General features: G+C 23.5%; 1 pseudogene; it reads right to left on the reverse strand.

The window, feature by feature from the left end:
• The window catches only part of LOC117172187, a 90,899-nt pseudogene that overhangs the window by 73,057 nt on the left and 4,496 nt on the right, over nucleotides 1-13,346 (reverse strand).

The raw sequence follows: 13,346 nt of genomic DNA on the forward strand, positions 1-13,346 counted from the left end.
CAGCTCGATATTTTATTTACAAAAAAAGTTCTGAGGTTCAAAAAAACATTCAGTGAACTGAAAAACTGTGTTCGGTAATATAGGTATTTAGCTGTGTCACATATTATCTGTCCCACCTGGAAAAAGGCTCTGATAATTTAAAAACTAATAATAATAATTATTTATAATAATTTTAAAAACTGTTAAAATCAAACTTGGACAGCTTCTTTTTTCCCCTAAAATCCTGTAAAATTTTCGGTAAAAAAAATAAATTACCGGTCGCGCGGCCACCCTGAAAATGTAGTTAAATTACCGTTTAAAATTGGCAAGTCGATCGATCTCAGCATGTCGTCCCACATGATGATTTTTAGACAGGGGTACGTTTCTTTAATATACTGGGCAATTGCTAAAACGTGTTCCAAAAATAGGGACGATTTGCCATGTTTAGTGGCAGCACGTTTTGTACAAACTGAACAGAGTCCCAAGTGCCAAACTTCATCGGCACCGATGTGCAGGTATTGAATGTCCGGGTGGAAAGAAACTATTTGGCGAATTATCGATTTCACGAGGGGTAAAGATCCGGGATTTGAGGGACACATGGAGCTGGGAAAGTGATCTACTTCCCTTAATTGTCTCCATTCATCGTGTTTTAACACAAACTGAAAAAAAATTGTTAATCAGAAGCAGCCCAGGTGAAAATATCCCTAGGGGGAAACAAAATCCGAAAATATTCATTCAAGCAGCGGGAGATTACAAATACGCAGTAAAATTTTCGAACAAAAACATGAACTATCTACCAAGAAAATTAATTTCCTACCGAAAAAAGTACGCGTTTTCAACAATATAGATGAATTTTTCACAAAACGGTTGAATTTTCTAAAAAAATAATTAAACTTTTAACCATATAAAGGAAGTTTTAACTAAAAAAGATAAATTTTCAGGTGAAAATGAAATTTAAAAATTTGGTTAGAAAAATTTAAACAAATAGAAACATATTTTTCAAAAAAAAAATTGAATATACAAGCAAAATCAAGAATCTTTAACCAGAAAAATAAATGTTTATCTAAGTAGTTCCATTTTCAACTAAACAATATAAATTTTCAACCAAAAAAGACATATTTACAAATTTTGGAAATTTCGATGCTCAATTTTATGCTCAACTTTCAAACAATAATGCAATAGTTGAATTTTCATTTTAAAAAATAATTTTAAACAAATAATACGTATTTCTTGCACAAAACAGATGAAATTTCTACAGAACGGTAGAATTTTGTACCAAAAACTATGCATTTCCAAGAAAAAATTAATTTTTTACCAAACAATTAATTTGGCAAATTATTAGTTTATTTTTCAACCAATTAGTTGAATTTTAAATTTGAAAAGCTCAATTTTCAGTTTATAAAAATGATTTTGAATAAAAAAAAACAAAAACATTACTTTCCACGAAAAAAAGATTAATTTTTCACCATAATGATTCCATTTTTAACCATAGAGAGGAATGTTCAAATAAATTAATTAATTATCCACTGAAAAGAAAGATAAATTAAGTTTGAAGCAAGAAAATTAATTTTTTACCAAAAAATAAGATTAAAAAAAGATTAATTTTGAAGCAAGAATTTTAATAATTTACCAAAAATTGAAATTTTAACTAAAAAAAGGTGAATTTTCAAGTAAAAACGAAATGGTAAAATTTAGTTTGAAAAAATTTGAGCGAAAAAAATGAATTTTCAATAATAATATATTTACATATTCGACAAAAAAAGAAAAACAATGTTAAAAGAAAATAGTTGAATTTTCTTTAAAAAAAAGACGAATTTCCAATAAAACAGTTGAATTATAATATAAAAAATGACTTTGACAAAAATGGCTGAATTTCCTACAAAGTAGGTTAATTTCAACGTAATTAATTTTCAACGAAAAATGGAAGTTTCATTTTCAGTGAAAGAAATTAATTTTGAACATAAAAGACACGAATTTTCAAAAGAAGATTTAAATTTTTAAATATAATGAAGAATCTTCACCCGAAAACTGAATTTTTATCTAAGTATATTTCAATTTTCATTAGAAAAATATTTATTAACAAAAAAGAATGACTTTTAAACAAAATTATTAAATTTTTAACCGAAAATTTTGAAAATTTCGACTAAAAAATCTTCAATATTCAAACAATAATGACACAAATAAATTTTAATTAAAAAAAATTCATTTTAAACAAAAAAGCACAAACTTTCAACAACAAAAATCATTAAATTTTAAACTAATAATGGAATAGTTAAAATTACAGTAAACAGAAATTTCAATCCAATAATAACTAATTTACAACAAAATACATAAATTTTCAACCATATTTTGGAATTTTCGAATAATAATTATCTATTTTCAACCAATAATTAAATAGTTAAATTTTCTGTAAAAAATAAAATTAATTTTCAGTCCAAAAAGAAGGAATGACATAGAAAATTAAAAAAGTAAAACTTTTGAAAAAATGGACTTTTTTCAAAAAGGGCTCAGGCAATAAATTTTGAATTGGTTTAAAAACTCATGGGGTTCCAACGAACCATAATCAACATGAAAATGAGGGTGGCCGTTTTAATTGAGAAAAAAATTCTCGTTTCTTTCACGGTTCGAACACATTTTTCGCGGTCAATAAATTTTAAAAATTCGAAAAAGAACAAATTTTTAAAATTTTAAATTAAATGCAGATAAAAAAAAAATTGGGAATCTTTTAGTTCTATAAATTAAAGAGTTAAAAGATTTAAATTCAGTTCCAAAAATATAAATCCACGTTATCACGTTCATTAAACGAATCAATCAATGGACTTTAAAATTTTCAAAGTTCTATTATTTTAAGCAATTTAGAGATAGACAAATTAAAAATTGAAAAATTAAATTTTTTTTAAACTGAACACTGTTTAAATTAGGTTAAATTATTTTAATTTTAAATAGTTTAAAAATCCTTGAAAAGCTTCCAAATTTTAATGCAAAATCTTGAGAATTCTAGAACTTGTTTTAAATTTTTAATTTAATCAAATTATTTTTAAAACTTGTCTTACGAACTTTTAAATATCTTTTAAAATGAATCGATTTTGTTGTTGTTATTTTTAGAGAATCCTGCTTATTATTTCTAGAGAAGTTTTTTAAGAATTGTGAAAGGCTTCAAAAGAATAAAAACAATATCTTAAGATTTCTAGGAAAATTGAAAATAATTTTAATCTTTTTTTCTTTAATTTGCAGGATTTTTTAAAAATGGCAGAACAAAATTCGCTTCAAGTTAAAAGATATTTATCCCATTTTTTCTACAATTTTTAGAAAATTCTGCAAATTTAGAAACATTTTTAAAGACACTTAGAACGATTAGAAGCCTAAAAATTCCAAAAAATGTTTAATTTAAAAATTATACAAATTCTGAAAAAAATCGAGATCTTTTACAATTTTTTTTTCATTTTGAAGAATTTTGTAAAAATTGTAGTTTAAAAAAATTGCAAGTTTTAAAACAATTAACTAAAACTATACATTGTAAACTATTATTAAATCCTAATGCTGTAAGGCTTATTTTATTCCTTAAAATATTCTCTGCAATTAAAATTAGTACGTTTTGACTTTAAAACTTTTATTTAGGGATTATAAAATCGTTATTTCGCAAACAATAGGTTTTCATAAATAACATTTTAAAAAAACGTAATGATGAGATTTTCATAGAATCTTTTAAGGAATAAAAGAGCGCTGCTGCATTAGAATTCAATAAAAATGTCAACCTTTACCTAAAGAGAAAAATATCCAACTCTAAATAATTATTTTCAAATAAAGAAAATCCAAAATATTATTTTCAAAAGTTCACCTCGAGTTCATTAAAATATTTGAAAATCCGAAATGAATAAAAATTAATAAATGAAAATATATTGCTTAAATCTTCAAGTTTGCGTTTTAAAAATTCTTTAAATTAAAAATGTACGCTTAAAAATAAAAAATCTTCAAAGAAAAATGTTATCAAATTACACGTTGTATACTGAATAAAAATAAAGTTTTTCCGGTCTCAAAAAATTTCCGGTCATTTCCCGGTCCAGCGGCCACCCTGAAAACCTCATTTCCATGTGGATTTTCACGTGGATATTTCCATATAAGGGGAGAAATTAAAGAAACTTTAGAGGAATGATTGGATGAACATTTTTTTTTATTGTCTCACCTCCAAGTGACCAAAAGTTTGAACCAAAGGAACAACTGCGAGACCAGAATCCCCTGCAATCTGTAAAATTTGACGAGCTTCTTGGGCTGAATAACCAGTTGAAAAATTGCTTGGTCCATTGCTTCCAATTGGAGATAATTCCCGATTGTAGGGAAATGTGTCTTCCCATTCTAAAAGAAGTCCAGTTGCTCCCCAAGCCCGCAAAAGTGGAAATAACTAAACAAAAAAACAAACTATAAATGTGAAAAATTCCTGAAAATAAAACCATAAATCCAAAGAACAAATTTGGACAACCGCCATCAAATGTTCCTATTGAAATTTGAAAAAAAGATAACAATTTTTTCCTACAAAAGAAAAGAATTAATTTTTTTATTATTTTTTACAAATGTTTTTTTATGGTGATTTGATAATAATAAAAATAAACAAAGAGAAGGAAGGAAATTTGTTTGGTTGCCTTTTCAGTTTTGTTCAAAAAAGAAATATTTTTATTTTTAGGAAAATATTGTTATATTTTTTCAAGTTTCTATAGGAACATCTTAGGGTGGTTGTCCAAATTTGGTAGTTGGATTCTTGGCTTTATTTTACGCATTTCTGCACATTAATTTGATTAATGGACGTTGCATAGGATTTTAAATTTGATTTTAATCTCATTTCAATTACTTTATTTTAACTACGACGGGTGTTCAAAAAGTAAGTTTCCCTGCCCCGGGAAAAAAGCAAAACACAATTTTTTGGTTTAAGTAACATATGTATTTATTGTTTGACTTATAAACTATTTTTCTACATAGTCCCCTTGGACTTGAATACATTTTTTACATCTGTTCTCAAGCTTTAACCAACCTTCTTTATAAAAATCCGTGCCCTGTTTTTTAAAGAACAAACTTTACGGTAACGAAGATGATCTGTTATGATTGTGTGGATTGAAGTTCGACAAATATCGATTTCAGGAGGCATTGAGTCCAAAATTTTGTCAATTGTAAAGCGCCTATCCGCCAAAATGATTTTTCGACTGCTGCGACTGCGTTATCTGTAATGGCGGTTTTTGACCTGCCTGCACGCTGCTCATCATGAACTTCTCTGCGCCCCTCGAGAAAATATGTACCCCACCGACGCATCATTTGCACGCTCATGCATTTGTCACCATAAATATGCGCTAATTCAGTGTGAATTTCGTAGCCATTAAGCCCTTTTGCAGTTCAAAAGCGAATAACTGCACGCAACTCGCAAGTGGACACGTTTTTCAGAGGTAGCTCCATGGTTTCCGAGCCGGTACTGAAGAAAAAATTTTTTCGGCAGCTAAGACCGGTTCCGCTCTTATCGGTATATCCTAAACTAAAACTATGTTCGGTCCCAGCTCGCTAGATGGCAGTGGGGCAGACCGGCAGACTAGGGAAACTTACTTTTTGAACACCCCTCGTATTAAATAGTTCACCTAAAATATATTCCTTTTGGTGCAAAAAAGATTCCTGATTTTTGGAACAATTAAAAAAAATTGTAGGAGTCTCCCAAGTCGGGATTTGTAATTAAAATATTTATTTTATTCCGCCCCCTGGAACTCTGAGTTGAAAATGAACAGATGACCTATGATCGTTGCAAACGTGAACATCTTTGTACTTTAGATTATAAAAAAATGATGTCTTAATATATTTGCAAATTTTCAAGTTTAAAAAAATTAACTGAAATTATACGTTCTAAACAAATTTAATTAATTTTAATGAATTCATTTTAAAATTTGCTTTTCGGCATAACTTCATTTACGAAAATCAGCTTAAGATTTATACTAGTTTTTAAATATTAAAGATGAACTGAAGGGTCTTATTCTAAAAAAGAAATTGTAATATAGGAACTAAACTTTCAAAATAATTTGCGACTTGCGAGTTTATCCATTTTACATTGATTTATTCTCGCCCATCAAGACATTTAGATTTTGAATTATTGATCATAATTATTCTAATCGAATCTATAGAAATAAAGTATCAATAAATGTTCATTTTCATTTAAAATGATTGAATTATGTTTTTTAAATAATAATTTACTGAAAATATAATTTATACAGTTTTGGATTACTGCAATGTAATAAAATAAAGCTTTTTAAGGGTGAAATTTTCTACATTTTTATAATTTGATAGTAACTTTTTTAAATTTTATAATTTTTTTTTCCTGTCACATGGACAATAAGATTTTGGGAAAATTCAAAATTATTCACATTTTATTTTAAAAGGTTAATTTTAGATAACAATTTTTTTTATTTGCAGACGTTTCAGTAGTTTTGAAAATATACGAAAACATTTGAAATTTTGCGAAAATTCAGAAAAATTGTCAACGAAATTTAAACATTCGAAAATTTCTAACAAAAAAGTGGAAGTTTTTCAAGAATTTTGAAAGCTTTTAAGAGAACAATAAAATTGGCTCAAGATTCTTGGTTAAATTTCCATTTATTTCTTTATTTTGAAAAACAGAATTCTAGAAGAAAATTAAATCAGAATTAGGAAATATAGAATAATTCTATTATCCTTAATAAATATTTAAAAGTATTGATACAATTCAAAGTTAATTTGAAACTTTTGAAAAATTTCAGGCTTTTTTTTTTAAATGAGCATTGTTGAGGATTTTGAAAAAAGAAGCTGAATTAAAATTACGAAGGTTTCACAAGAGAATAAAAAAATTTTCTTTAGATTCCCAGATAAATGTTTATTTATTTTTTATTTTGAAAAACTATCTTTAGGATAATATTCTAAGACTTCAAAGTATTAAAAAAATTTTTTTTAAAGAATCTGAATTATTTGAAGGCAGATTTTTTTTGTCTTAAAAAATATTCAGACAAATTCGAAAATTGTTAAAAGACATTGATTTAGAAGGTTTAGAAGTCTTAAAAAGATTCCAGAAAAATTGTTAACTTGAAACAGACAAAAATTTTAAGTAAAATGTAGATTTTTTACAATTTTGTAAAGAACAAACTTTTGAATGATTGTAAGGAAAATTTAGTTAGTTGGGAGATTTTAGGATAATTTTTTTATTTTGGAAAATTTTTTTAAAAATTGTTGCTTAACAAATTTTCAAGTTTAAAGAAATGAAATAAAATTTGCTTTTCGGCATAACCATTTTCATGCATTTTAGCTTAAGATTTAAGACGAAACGGACATTTTTATTATCATGTTTTCAAATTAAACATGAACTAAAGTTATTCCAAGCTAAAAAATAAACTTTATTAAAAATCATGAAATCGAGGAAAATATTTTATTGTTTACTATAACAATTTTGAAACCAAAAATTGCAACTATTATTCAATCCTAATGCTCTAGGACTTTTTTATTCCTTAAAAGATTCTCTGCAAATCTCATTGGAACATTTTGTTTTTAACATTTAATCAGGGATTATAAAATCGTTACTTTTGTAAACAATAGGTTTTCACAAATAAAATTTTTGTTAAATAAAAAACTACCAATGAGATTTGCAGAGAATCTTTTAAGGAATAAAATAAGCGATACAACATTAGAATTAGATAAGAATTGCAACTTTCACCTGCAGAGAAAAAGGAAAACATTAAACTCTATACTATTATTGTCAAATGAAGAAAACCGAAATATTTTTATCAAAAGTTCAGCTAGAGTTCTTTTCCAAAATAAGCTAGAATTAACATTAGCATATTGTGTTCCATATATTTTTTTAACATGAAATAACCTATGTTAATAATAAATAATAATAAATCAGGAAGCACATTGTGTTCATTAAAACACATAATTTGTTTATTAAAATATTTGAAAATCAGAAATGAATTTAAATTAATAAATAAAATAAATATTATATTATTATTATATTATATAATATGATAAAAAATAATACAAAATTTAGACTATTTGTTGTGGTTAGTAGAAATGCATTGGAATTTACGTCTAAAAGCAGTGAATTTTACGATTTTCGCTAATTATTTTTTATTTAAAAGACCATACAAAATCTAAAAAAATATTACTTTTTTTACTCAGACCTATCAGAAACAAGTGGCATGAGGCTGATTTGATTTACGATTATTTCCTATATCAATATTTTAACTAAAAAGGGCTAAATGAGTGAGAAATACGTATTTTTAAATAATTAATTTTTAAATAATAATGAGTTCTAATACTTAAAATATGGCAGTATATCAGAAAATGACTATTACAAAATATGCATCGAAATATTCTGAAGTTCATAAAACCTCTTAAAATAATTTCAAACACTCTGAAAAACATTAAAATTGTTTAAAATCCGTCATAAGAATTTGAAACATTTTGAACGTCTGCAAAAATCTATTATTTTTTATTCATTTGAAATGCCTCAACATTTTTTAAGCCCTCGAAATCTTTAGAAAGAACTTGAAATTTTATGAAATCCCTTGAAATATTCTGAAACACTTTGAAAATCCTTAAAATTTTTTAAAAGTATTTTGAGGTCTCTAAAAATTATATAAAATCTTTTGAAACCACTCGAAAGTTTAAAAAAATTTTGTAATCTCCCGTGAAATATTTTGAAAAGTTTTTCTCAGATGAACCGCTAATTAAAAAAATGTTTCAACAACTTTTGTTGTGATAAAAGTTTTTTTTTTATATACGAAAACAAAACTCGGTAGAATATACAGTTATCATTTTGAAACATAATTTTGATTTTTTAAATTTACCCAGCTTTTAAGCAAAAAGAAGAAACAAAAATTTACAAAAAATTGAAATCTAGAAATTAAAAAAAAAAGAAGAAAAATTGTTTTTTGAATAAAAGCATTCCCGACATTTTTAAATGGATATCAAAAATATCCGAACATTTGTCCGATAAGAAAATTATGCAAAAAAACTCTGGTTAACATTATTATATTATTATCAAGAAAGGATGCATTTTCAACCACGAAAGATAATTTTTCAACCGAATAGTTGATTTTTTAAATAAACCAAGTACTTGCATTTTTAATCAAAAAGATTAATTTTATAGCAACAAATACAAATTTTTAACCAAATTAATACATTTTCGAACAAATAAATTAAACTTCAACTAAAAATAATTAATTTTTAGTTAAAAATGAATTCGTTAAATATTCAGCTAAACAAAGTTTCTATCAAAAAATATGAAACTACAACCAAAATTTTTAATTTTCGACTAAAAATGATCCATTTTTCATTAATAAAGGGATATTAAATTGTCCATTGAAAAAATTAATCTGCAGAAAAAAAATTAGTTTCAAAAAAATATTTAATATTTCAACCAAACAGATTGAATTTTTAATTAAAATAATTGAATTTTCAACTGAATTGAATTATTTAAAAAAAAAACATGAATTTTGTTCCAATTTATTAAATTTTCAACCACACAACTTGAATTTTCAACCGAATGAATTTATTTTCTAACAAAACTTTGAATTTTTAAACCAAAAAATTTATTTTTTACCAAAAAAAAGACGAATTTTGAACAAAATAATTTTTCAAATAAACAGATTGAAATTAAAAAAAAAAAATTAAATAAATTTCCAACAGAATAGATATATTATCTAGAACAAATTTAGAATTTTGAACAAAATTATTAAATTTTCAACCAAACAGTTTGAATTTTCATCCAAAATAATTACGTTTTCAACCGAATAGAATTATTTTCTTGAAAATATTTAAAATTTGAACAAAATTATCAAATTTTCAATCAAACAGTTGAATTTCTAACCGAAAAATAAATTGTTTACAAAAAAAGGAGCATTTTTAACAAAATAATTTTTCAACTAAACTGATTGAATTTTTTAACAAAAATAATTAAATTTTCAACCGCTTAGAATTATTTTATAGAGAAAATTTAGAATTTTGAACAAAATTATTAAATTTTCAACCAAACAAATTGAATTTTTCAATCCAAATAATTAAGTTATTTAAAAAAACATGAATTTTGGACCAATTTAATAAATTTTCAACCAAATAGTTTGCATTTTCAATCAAAATAGTTAAATTTTCAACCGAATAGAATTATTTTCTTGAAAAAATTTAGAATTTTGAACAAAATTATTACATTTTCAACCAAACAAATTGAATTTTTCAATCCAAATAATTGAGTTATTTAAAAAAACATGAATTTTGGTCCAATTTAATAAATTTTCAACCAAAATAGTTAAATTTTCAACCGAATAGAATTATTTTCTTGAAAAAATTTAGAATTTTGAACAAAATTATTAAATATTCAACCAAACAGATTGAATTTTCTAACAAAAATATTTATTTTTTACCAAAAAAAGACGAATTTTCAATCAAATAAATTTTCAACCACATAGTGTGAATTTTTCAATCAAAATAATTGAATTTTCAACCGAGTTGAATTATTTAAGAAAAACATGAATTTTGAACCATTTTAATAATTTTTCAACCAAATAGTTTGAATTTTTAACAAAAATTATTAAATTTTAACAGAATAGAATTATTTTCTAGAAATCATTTACAATTTTGAACAAAATGATTAAATATTCAACCAAACAGATTAAATTTAAAAAAAAATTAATTTTCTATAAAAACGACTTTTTAACAAAATAAATTTTCAACTAAACAGATTGAATTTTTAACAAAAATAATTAAATTTCCAACAGAATACACTTATTTTCTAGAACAAATGTAGAATTTTTAACAAATGATTAAATTTTCATGTAAACAGATTGAATTTTTTGACCAAAATAATTAAATTTTCAACCGAATAGAATTATTTTCTAGAAATCATTTAGAATTTTGAAAAAAATTATTAAATTTTCAACCAAGCAGATTTAATTTTTTTAACACAAAAATTAATTTTCTATGAAAAAGACGAATTTTCAATCAAATAAATTTTCAAATAAATAGAGTGGATTTTTTAACAAAAATAATTAAATTTTCAACCGCTTAGAATTATTTTCTAGAAAAAATTTAGAAAAAAACTATTAAATTTTCAACCGAACAGATTGCATTCTTCAACCAAAATAATCGAATTATTTAAAAAATATATTAATTTGAAACCAATTTATTAAATTATCAACCCAATAGTTTGAATTTTCAACCAAAATAGTTCAATTTTCAACCAAATAGAATTGTTTTCCAGAAAAAATTTAGAATTTTGAACAAAATTATTAAATTTTCAACCAGATTGAATTTTTTAACAACAAAATTTATTTATTACCAAAAAAAGACGAATTTTCAATTAAATAATTTTTCAACCACACAGAGTGAAGTTTTCAATCAAAATAATTCAATTTCCAACCGAATTGAATTATTTAAAAAAAAACATGAATTTTGAACCAATTTAATAAATTTTTAACCAAAAAGTTTGAATTTTTAACCAAAATAGTTAAATTTTCAAACGAATAGAATTATTTTCTAAAAGCATTTTGAATTTTTAACCAAAAACATTGATTTTTTACAAAAAACGACGAATTCTTAACAAAATAAATTTTCAACTAAACAGATTGAATTTTTAACCAAAATTATTAAATTTCAACAGAATATAATTATTTTCTAGAACAAATTTAGAATTTTTAACAAATTATTAAATTTTCAAGTAAACAGATTGGATTTTATAACAAAAATAATTAAATTTTCAACAGAATAGAAATATCTTCTAAAAAAAATTTAGAATTTTGAACAAAATTATTAAATTTTTAATAAAACAGTGGAATTGTCAACCAAAAAAATTGATTTTCTAACAAAAAATACGAATTTTCAACGAAAAATGCATTGGTTGATTTTAACTTAAAATTATCAATTTTCAAAAAAAAAAAAACGAATTTTTCAATGAATAATATAAATATTTAGGCAGCAAAATGAATTTTCAACAAAGAACCTTTAGCGACTGAAAACCTATTAATTTTTAATCAATAAAGGAATAATTAAATTTTCAATTAAAAAAAATTAAATTTTAACAAAAAGAATAATTTTTAGCTAAATATTTAATACTTTAACTAAAGAGATGGACCTTCAACTAATAAAATGAATTTTCAACACAGTAGTTCAACCAAGTAGTTGAAGTTTTAATAATAAAAAAGTTTTATTTTTTACAAAAAATACCAACTTTCAACAAAATACATGAATTTCCCACTAAAAATAAGCAATTTAAAAAAAGGAATATTAAACACAAAAAAAAAAGAATTTACAACAAAATAATTCAATCTTCAACCAAAAAAAATGAGTTCTCAACAAAGTAGTTTAACTTTTAGTCGAATAGTTGAATTTTATAATAAAAACAATCAATTTTTAACAAACAAAAGAATAATGCATTTTTCAATCAAAAATATAAATCTTCAGCCAATAAATTGAATTTTTAACAAAGTAGTTTAACTTTCAACCCAGTACTTGTATTTTCAACTAAAAAGTTTAATGTTCTAACAAACGAAAAATGTTTATAGTTGAATTTTCAACTAAAAATTTTCAATTTTAAAAAAAGCAAATTCTCAAAAAAAACGAATTTTCAACAAAATAATTCAATTTTCAACCGAAAATGAATCAATTAAAGTTGCGGGTAAAAAAATTAATTTTGAATCATTAAAGATATTTTGAATTTTCAAATAAAAAATAAGAGTTTCCAACAAAAAATATTCCAGTTTAATTTTGAACTAAAAACTATCAATTATAAAAAAAAGGAATTCCTAAAATCAACAATATAAATAAAGAATTTTTAAACAAGAAGATTAATTTTTTACCAAACGAAAAATATTTATAGTTGAATTTTCATTTACAAATGACCAATTTAAAAAAAAGAATTTTTAAGAAAATACATCAATTTTCAACCAAATTACGGAATTTTTGACTAAAACCAACCAATTTTTAACCAAGTATGGAATAATGAAAATTTCAATAAAAAGAATTAATTTTGAAAAAAATTAACAGTTGAATTTTCAACTGAAAATTCTCAAATTTAAATAAAGCAAATTCTCAAAACAAAAAAAAACAAAAAAAAACGAATTTTCAACAAAATAATTCGACTTTCAGCAGAAAATAAATCAGTTTAATTTGCGGGTAAATAATTAATTTTGAACCATTAAGAATAGTTGAATTTTCAACTAAAAAATATGAATTTCCCACGAAAAATGTACCAGTTGAATTTTGAACTAAAAATTATCAATTATAAAAAAAGGAATTTTTAAAATCAAAAACATAAATAAAGAATTTTTAAACAAGAATATTAATTTTATACCAAACGAAAAGTATTTATAGTTGAATTTTCATTT

Source organism: Belonocnema kinseyi, chromosome 4, assembly GCF_010883055.1.
Source record: "Belonocnema kinseyi isolate 2016_QV_RU_SX_M_011 chromosome 4, B_treatae_v1, whole genome shotgun sequence".
NCBI lineage: Eukaryota > Metazoa > Arthropoda > Insecta > Hymenoptera > Cynipidae > Belonocnema > Belonocnema kinseyi.